We start from the raw sequence: 9,372 nt of genomic DNA on the forward strand, positions 1-9,372 counted from the left end.
ACTGCTATAGTAATTTCAGTGCAACAGAAATTGAGCAGATGAGTAGAAAAACAGAAGAATTTGACTTTGATCACCATATAACATAAAATCCAAACTCTTTCAATGTAATATGGTCCTAGATTCTTGCTGTGACAAAAGAAGTAGGAAGTTAATCTAGGTGAGAAATTACATAGGAAAAAGTAGGAAATTACTCTAGATGGTTCCTTGTATAATAACAAGTCTAGAGGTTAGTACAGGGCATTGTAGGTTTAGCCAAGTTAGAATCTTTCCAAGCTGCCACTTTTGCAAGATATTTCCCAAAGATAGTTGGGAGATGTCCAAGGACTTCCCTGAACAAAGAAAACAGGTGATTTACCTGCCCTATATCTAAACACCAACAGTATTTTTCTGGTGGTTCAGGCAAGGAGTAAATATTTGCTGTGATGAGTTGACATCTGCTTCTCCATGGTCTTCACCCTGCTCCACTATCTGGATCACTCCCTCCCTCAATTTTTGTACTGACCTTGGTGCCTGCAGGGCTGTTGCTGTCACATATTTCTCACTTTCCTCTCTCAAAATTAGTACGAGATGCTTTTTACTCTTTCTTATATATATTTTTCCAAAGGCACTACTACCTGGACTGACGGACTGCTCACCTCTGGACAATGAGGTTGCCATTTTAGTATTGGCTGGAACAATCCATGTTGGGCATGGGATAGTCCCTGAACTCTCCTCATGGAAACCACCCCTGAATTCCCTGCTGCCAACTCCTGGCAACACCTTAGCATAGCTCATTTTGTGGAGAGGGACCTCTTTTGTTTGTGTTGGCTGTAGTGGTGAAGACTCATAATCCTCCTTGAGTGCAAAATCCCTTGAGCTCACATGAGAATTTCTCTTTAGATCCTAAGGATGCTAGACTCCTACACCTCAGCTCATATCTTTGCTCCCCATGTGAAACTGCTGGAGCTCTTACTGGGACTCCCTGGTTCTCCATGTCATGACCCACACTGTGTGTCCAAGCCCTACAGATGTGACTAGCACTGTGCATTGTTTTGTCTCAAGTGGCAATAGTGACAAGGTGTGTGAGCTGTTTTTTATGTGGCATGCACAGGTTAGATGGCTTGGCTCTGAGATATTGTAAGCATGAAGGAATTCAGTGAGTGCTAAGCTTTTTGAGGTAGAGGAGACAGATGCAGAAACAGTGTGAGAGGCATTGCAACAGTCTGACAACGAGCTCTCTCATCTTGAAATAAGAACATTTTCTCCTGTTCCTGTGGTTCACACTTTTTAGAAAACTGTCATTTTCTGTGCAAGTTTTGTGTAAGAAAGAAGACTTTGTGCAGTGGGATGACATGGATAAGTGGCTCACTTGCTACCATTCCCACAGCACTAGAAATCTGACAGCTCTGCACTGGGCTGCAGAGCACTGGCTTTAGGCAACTGAAAGGGAAACTTCCTTGTGGAGAACAAACCTATTATGGAGTAACTACATCAGTGGGCAAGGGAAAAGCCATGAGTATCATCCATCTGGAATTCTGTATGGCCTTTGACATGATTTTCATAATACCCTTCTCTCTAAATTGAGGAAATATGGATTTGATGGGTAGCCTGTTCAGTGAATGAGGAACAGGTTGGATGGTTGCATCTAGAGGTCAGTGGCTCAATGGATGGAGATCAGTGATAAGTGGGGTCCCTCAGGGATTTGTATTGGGAATAGTGTTGCTTAATGTCTTCATCAATGACACAGACAAAGGGATCAAGTGCACTTGTAGCAAATTTGCAGATGATATCAAGCACAGTGGTACAGCTGACATTCCTGGGGACAGGATGCCATCCAGAGGGACTTGACCAACCTCAAGAAGTGAGCCCACAAAACTCTCTTGAGATTTGTCAGGGCCAAGTGTAAGACACTGCACCTGGGTTGGGGTGACACCACACAAAAATATAAACTGGGAGAAGAACTCCATGAGAGCGGCCCTACAAAAAAAGAAATGGGCATGCTGGTGAGTGAAAAGCTGGACATGACCTGATAATGTACACCTTCAGCCCAGAAATCTAAGTGTATCCTGGGCTTCATTGAAGGAGGAGTGGCTAGCAGGTTGAGTTATTCTGTCTTTCTGATCCACTGTGATGAGACCCATTCTGAGTACTGCGGTGGTGTGTTTTTGCCTCAAATTGATATTTCTTCAATGTTTCTTCATTTCCCTCCTCCCTAATCTCCTCAGCTGTCAATCTTCCCGAGCTCTTCCCTAACCTTCTCCCCCTCCAAGTTGTCAATTCTCTCTTTCCCTGCCCCTTTCCCTAGAACATCCCCTGTCACTCCTTCTAGCCCGCTCCCCTTCTTCCAGAGTGTTCCCTGTCCATTTAGTTACACTCAACACCCTATTGGTTACTTTGTGTTATGCCACTCCCCTATTCCCCCTGATAGGTTTATGATATTTTAGTCTCACCTTAGACCCCTCCCCAGTTCTGCCCTCATTAGCTATTGTTTTGACACCTGTCCTCCTGAGTTTCTGTATAAAACCTTCTGTTTGCCCTCCCGAGCTGGTCTTGGGGCTCCATTTTCTCCACTTAATAAACCCACTCTGGAACACCCCAAACTCTGTTGTCACCTCCATCTGTCCCCGCGCCAAATCATCAGATAACTGGGATCACAGAGCTCACAGGGGGACGGTTACACCTCTCTTCCCTTGCTGCCTAGCATGCAACCACTTGGAGCGTCATGAGATGCAAGAGTACTTTTCCAGCTCTGGTGTCCTCAGCACAGGAAAGACATGAACCTGTTGAAACAGGTTCATAGCAGAGCTACTAAGAGGTTTGAGGGCTGGAGCACCTCTCCTGTGAAGACAGACTGAGAGAGCTTGGGTTGTTCAGCCACGGGAAGAGACAGCTCCAGGGAGATCTTGTTGCAGCCTGTCTATAACTAAAAGATGCCTACAGGTAATATGGGGATGAAACTTCTAGTAGAATCTCTTGTGATAGGATAAGGGCTGATAGTTTTAAATGTAAAGAAGGCCAACTTACATTATGCTATAGATGAGTAATGAGATGGTTAGCTCTCACAATTAAGGGGTGGACATTTATGTATGTTAAGAGAAGTTTTATAAATACATACTTGTGCTACTGCAATGTGTTGCCTCCCAGTATTGTTACTACAGGATGGTCTTGGTAATCCAAGCATTTAGGAAGGTCAGCTTGTTACCTGACCAATCAGAATGTAAGAAAGGGACCTCCACCACTGGACTGCAGGGAAGGAGTTGACTGACAAAGCTCTAGGAGAGGCTAGAGATATAAAAGGTGAAGCATCCATCTTGAAGAGGAGCCAAATGACTGACATCCAAGAGTGGGGCTCCCAGGGCTGTTGTTTTTCCTTATTTAGTCCTTTTGTTGTATTTTTTTGTTAAGGTTTAATAACCATTTAAAATTTTATAAAGTGAGTGGTCATTTCTCACAATTAGATATAATAAGTTCTTACAATGAGGATGATAAAACACTGGCACAGGTTGTCCAGAGAGCTAGGAGATACCCCATGCCTGGTAATATTCAAAGTAAGACCCCTGACCAACCTGATCTAGTTGAAAATATTCCTGCTAACTGTAAAAGTGTTGGACTTGGTGGTCTCTGGATGTTCAACACAAACAACTGTGATTCTGTGATTTATCTGTCTACCTATAGATACATGCAGACAGTCCACTGGTAAAATCAAGGGTATATTAAATCAGGTTATTGTCAAGTAATATGTTTTCTTGATGCTATGCCATATTAAATGTTATGTATTTTGGATAATTTGTGCTTATGAGAAATCAATGTATGAAATATGTTATGTTGGTAAGAAATATTCTTATAAGGTTTCTTAAGCACACAAGCTGGAGCTGGGGAGATTGCTTCACAGTATTTCAAAACCACAGCTGGCAGCAGAAAGAAGGACCTAATTTGCAAGTGAATGAATATGGCTCACTCAGAGATGGGTTGTTCTCCAAGGTGATCAGGGGAACACCCAAGTGATGAATACTCAATAATTATCTAAGACTGAGATAGCCAGAGCCATGAGGAAGACACATCTCAATGCCAAGTTCCAGTAACTGGATGATTGGCATACATCACTTCCCAGACACGGTTTTGTTCAGTTCCACAAAGAGAAAAGAAACTACATGAATATGTGAACCTCTGAAAAAAAGAAAAGAAACCCTGCCTCAGGCAGAATAGATGGTATAAGAACTGCTTGGACAGAGCAGTTGGGGTGAACAGAGGAGATCCGATACTGTAGAGGTAAGACCTGTGTTTCACCCGTGCCAATCCCGGGCTCGGCATTGCCTTTTGATTGTGGATATCTACAACCAAGTCTTGGTTTGCAAAATAAAAACCTGTTTGATTAATTATTAATTTGGCTTGATTTTTACCTATAACAGTAAATCACAGCACCTAGATTTCTTGAGATCATATCCATGGATTCCAGCATGCATTAAAAAAGATTGGTCATCACCAGATTATATCCTCAAAGCCTATTTAGCATTTCTAAAAGATGGGAGGGTTTTGGGGTCTAGAATTTTTCCTTTTGTTTCTTTCTGTCATGGAATATTGTCCCATCTGTCACTAAGAGACCTTAATGACTGGTACTTAGGAGAGGCAAAAGAAGCTGTCAAGCCCAGGGGAGGAGGGCACCCGGCTGCACTTCTCTTATCTGAGGTTTTCTCTTGGAGCAGCAGAGGTACCTGGAAGTTTGGGCTGGGGGAAGGGGTTGGGTGCAGCTCCTAGCTCTCTTCCCTGTCGGCTTTGGAGGGGGACGCAGGCTGCATTTGCTGTGGGGAGAGCACAGCACCACTGCTGTGGTGTCTGCTGTGGGCTTCCGTCTCCTTTCTCCTACCGTGAGCGGAGCTCTGCTTGCGAGGGCTGCCATTATACTGGGACCTTATTAATACACTACCTCACTAAAAAAGGAACTGTCACCATCTGCTCGGGTGCCCCGGGAAAGCCCCAGGACCCTGAGCCCCTTCCCGCTCCGAAGGAGCCTCCCTGGCTGTGTCCGGGAGCTCTCCCAACCTCGCAGTTCCTCTGCCGCAGCTCCGGGCTCTTGCCACTCCATAGCTGCACATGCCCTGCCTGCTGGGACATCCCAGCTCCAGCTGCAGCTGCAGAGTTTCCGCTCCTCTTGCCTGCTGTCCCGGGCGAGGCTGCCCCGGCGCTCCAGCCGCTGCTCCCAGGTTCCCGCTGGGGCCGGATTTTCCAGCCCGGCCCGCCCGGGGCCAGCAGCGCCCCCTGCCGGCGGCGGCCGGAACCGCCCCAGGAGTGCCGAGGGAGCGGGAAGAGGCTCGGCCGGGATTTCGGCTCCCGGCTGCTGCGCCAGCACTGCCGCTGGTTGCCTGCCTCTTACACAGACACACACCTGCAAATAACTGCTACTCCTTGTCCCGTGTCTTTGCCTGAAAGCCCCTTAATTTCAAAGCTATAATAATTTGGAGGAAAGTGGGTCATATTTTCCATTCCAAGGGAGGCTCCTGCTTTCTTTAAATGACATCTGTCTTTCAGACCAAGGCAGAAGGCATCAACACTCTCAGTAAGGAAAACACTGGGAAATGAGAGGTGATTTCTTAACCTTGGCTTACTCAGTTGATATCTCTGGTGAATTCAGGTCATACCATTTACTTTATTGTGTTTATCACTTCCCTGATTTCCCATCTGTTTGTGTTTCTTTATAGCACTTATTTCAGTCATTGTTTGTGCTACGCTGGAGACTGAACTTCAAAACAGAAAAAATATTTGTAAGGAATGGGCAAATGCTATATTTGTAAAAAAGTGTATTTAATAATGCCTATTTATCAGTTCAGAGCTGTTCACTTTCACGTACTGTCTTAGAAGCTAGTTGCCATGAATTAGCTATCATAAAGCAGAAATCCACTTGGCACTGCCATTATACAAAACTGTAGGTTATCATTTATTAAGAGAAAATAAATTAAAAATTATATGGGTGAAACCCATCTCAGTAGCCTTTGGATCCCTATAACAGAAACATAGGACACACAGAGAGCTTTCATGTCTCCATTACCAGAAGTCAAATAATGACCATTTAGTGGGATTCTATCATATTACAGGAAAATACCCACAGTAACTTGAACCCCCCCCAGTCATTAAAACAAAATTCCTTGAAATATTAGTCCATTTTTATTGTTTATGTGTTGACTTAACTCAGCTTAGAAGGTCACACTGCCCAGATTGCTTTTTACTTCTGTCTTAGTGAAAGATAAATAGTTTCATTTTCTCACTAATATTTTCAGTTGCATGACCTGATGGAATAGCAGCAGGCTGTCCAGCTCTCTCCTTAGCACTGCCTCTATGTTATATTAATTTCCTGGTCATTTCCTGGTGACCATTTACTTTGTCACTTAACTCTCTGTCCTTCGAGTTTCTCAGGCATGGTCTTTTTTAAATGCAGGATGATCATAACTTTTTTGGCTAAATGTGGGTAATAGTGGTTTTTTCCCCATCCCCCAGTTACAGCAGGGATACCGGGAATGCTAGGTTGTGTTCAGGGACTGTAATTTCAGCTGTAAATATCTTCTCCAAGCCAAGCAGTTCAAAGATCACTGAAATAAATAAAAAGAGCTTGGATTTCTAAATCACTGTAGCCAAAAACCTTTGGGTTTTTTTGTATCTATCTGAGGGCTTTCTGTAGTGCTTCTTTCTTCTATGTACAAGATACATGTCACAGAGAAACTGCATGTACTAATATTACAGAGGCAGGCCTTTTAGTTATACACAGACATAAAACATACGCATAGTTGCAGGGATTTAATTTCTGATATAAATAACACATATTAGAGAGTTTGGCTAAAAACTTGTTAATTTCTCAGCAATAACAATCCCCTTGAAAATATGACCATGGCAGAAAATGTAAGGTAAAAAGCCTGACACATGTCTTTACACTTACTAGAGTACAACAAAGCCTTTTCCTTTTTTTCATCTTTTGTGTGCAGTGTTTTTCTTTGAGGCTTGCTAGGTTCTTTGGACAAAGACCAGTTTTCCTAGCACATACTACTCCAACTGCACACCAGTGTTTTCTGGGGCTACCTACAGTGAGCACAGTGAATGTTTGGGATTAACAAGGCTTTCTGTTTGTGTTAAATTGCATTGCATATTTCAAGGTATCTCTTCTCCTGTATGCTTCTTAGATGGCAAAGAATGAGTTTAAAAAGGAACAGCTGAAAAGTGAAAGAATCAAATACAAAAACCATCTTTTCTCACCTAGAGAAATGTTTGCAAGAAAGAAGAGATTTATTTCTAGGCTAAAATGATATTCACACCATGTTTGCTTGGAAACATCTTGCTCTTTCAGTGGCATGCTTTTTGGTTGGTAAACAACCATTAAAATTCTGAGCAGATCTGCATAGCTTGCAGGAAAACCTCTCAAAACAGCTGCAGCCTCCTTTCAACAGATGGGAATTAATAATAGCCTTTGTTCTCCGAGCTCTTCCATTTTTACCTACAAAATGGGGTGAAAGTTGCTTTTCCTAGACTGTTGGTGGCCACTCCTAGAGTGGGAGCTGTGGATTGTGGATGAGTATGGGAGGGTGTGCATGGTATCAACCTGTCTTCCCCTTCCCCCTTTCTGGCCCCTGCAGATAAACTGCTGAATCCAGCTGATACAGTGAGATATAGATCTGGTCCCACACCTCACTTCCTCAGTCTTTCCTCTGGGTGTGGTGAACCTATTAAGGATGCTTTTGGTGCCTGCTGTGTCTCCAGGAGATGTGTGTTATTGTCTGAGAATACAGCTTGATGTGGCAGAAGTGCCACAACAGGCGTGGGATTCCCAGCAGTGATGATGGTGCTTCACTAGGATGGATGAAAGGCTCATGTCTGCTAGCAGAAAGAAGCTGATAAGTAGTGTGAGGCATTCCTGAATCCTGGGCATTGAGGAAACCTTTGGCCTGTGTAGATGCCTGTATTGATGAGTGGTGTTGGCCTATGGGTGGATGTCAGTTTCTCTTTATTGACCCAGAATGTATTGTTTTGACCTCCAGTTACCAATTTTTTGCTAAAATGTCTGGACGGGCTCTAGCCTATGCTTCATAGTTCTGCACTGAAACTTTTGTCTCTTATTGTGGAGGAATTGCCAGGTATGTCTCTTAAGTCGATTTCATAAGGCCTAGAGGCTGACCTGGGCCAAGGTCTCAAGCATCTGGAGTGGCCCTCATCCATCCCTGCTGCCATACCCTCGTGCCCTGGACTTTTGTCCTTACACTCGCTCTGGGTTGTGACCCGAGCTCCGTAGAAGCTGCCAGCCCCTCTGAGATGTCTCCAGGCAGTGCTGCCCCTCGAGACTGCACAGCATCGAAGGCAAGAGAGAAGTATGTGAGATGCAGAGACAAAATGTTCTTGGCTCCCCAAGAAAATGAGAACCTGCCAAAAATCCCTGGGAGACCACAGCACGCTGCAAAATCTTTCCATTCAGTGGCACTTTCCCACCCTCCCTCCCTGTATGAGAGGATAAAAAAGCATGGCTTGGAAAAGGCTGGGGCGGGAGAAGGCCTCGAGGGGTCTCCTGCCGGCGGGGTGGGGGCAGAGAAAAGCAGGGAGTGTCCCTCAGTGGCAGGGCAGTGTCCCTCAGCAGCAGGGCAGTGTCCCTCACTGGCAGCAGTGTCCCTCAGCAGCAGGCAGTGTCCCTCACTGGCAGCAGTGTCCCTCAGCAGCAGGCAGTGTCCCTCACTGGCACGCAGTGTCCCTCAGCGGCAGGGCAGTGTCCCTCAGCAGCAGGGCAGTGTCCCTCACTGGCAGCAGTGTCCCTCAGCAGCAGGGCAGTGTCCCTCAGCAGCAGGCAGTGTCCCTCAGCAGCAGGCAGTGTCCCTCACTGGCAGCAGTGTCCCTCAGCAGCAGGGCAGTGTCCCTCAGCAGCAGGGCAGTGTCCCTCACTGGCAGCAGTGTCCCTCAGCAGCAGGGCAGTGTCCCTCAGCAGCACGCAGTGTCCCTCACTGGCACGCAGTGTCCCTCAGCGGCAGGGCAGTGTCCCTCATTGGCACGCAGTGTCCCTCACTGGCACGCAGTGTCCCTCACTGGCATGCAGTGTCCCTCAGCAGCAGGCAGTGTCCCTCACTGGAAGGCAGTGTCCCTCACTGGCAGCAGTGTCCCTCACTGGCAGCAGTGTCCCTCAGCGGCAGGGCAGTGTCCCTCAGCGGCAGCAGTGTCCCTCAGCAGCAGGCAGTGTCCCTCACTGGCAGCAGTGTCCCTCACTGGCAGCAGTGTCCCTCACTGGCAGCAGTGTCCCTCAGCGGCAGGGCAGTGTCCCTCAGCGGCAGCAGTGTCCCTCAGCAGCACGCAGTGTCCCTCACTGGCACGCAGTGTCCCTCAGCAGCAGGGCAGTGTCCCTCACTGGCAGCAGTGTCCCTCAGCAGCACGCAG

The sequence above is a fragment of the Lonchura striata genome, chromosome Z, assembly GCF_050655825.1.
Source record: "Lonchura striata isolate lonStrDom1 chromosome Z, ASM5065582v1, whole genome shotgun sequence".
NCBI classification, from domain to species: Eukaryota; Metazoa; Chordata; class Aves; order Passeriformes; family Estrildidae; genus Lonchura; species Lonchura striata.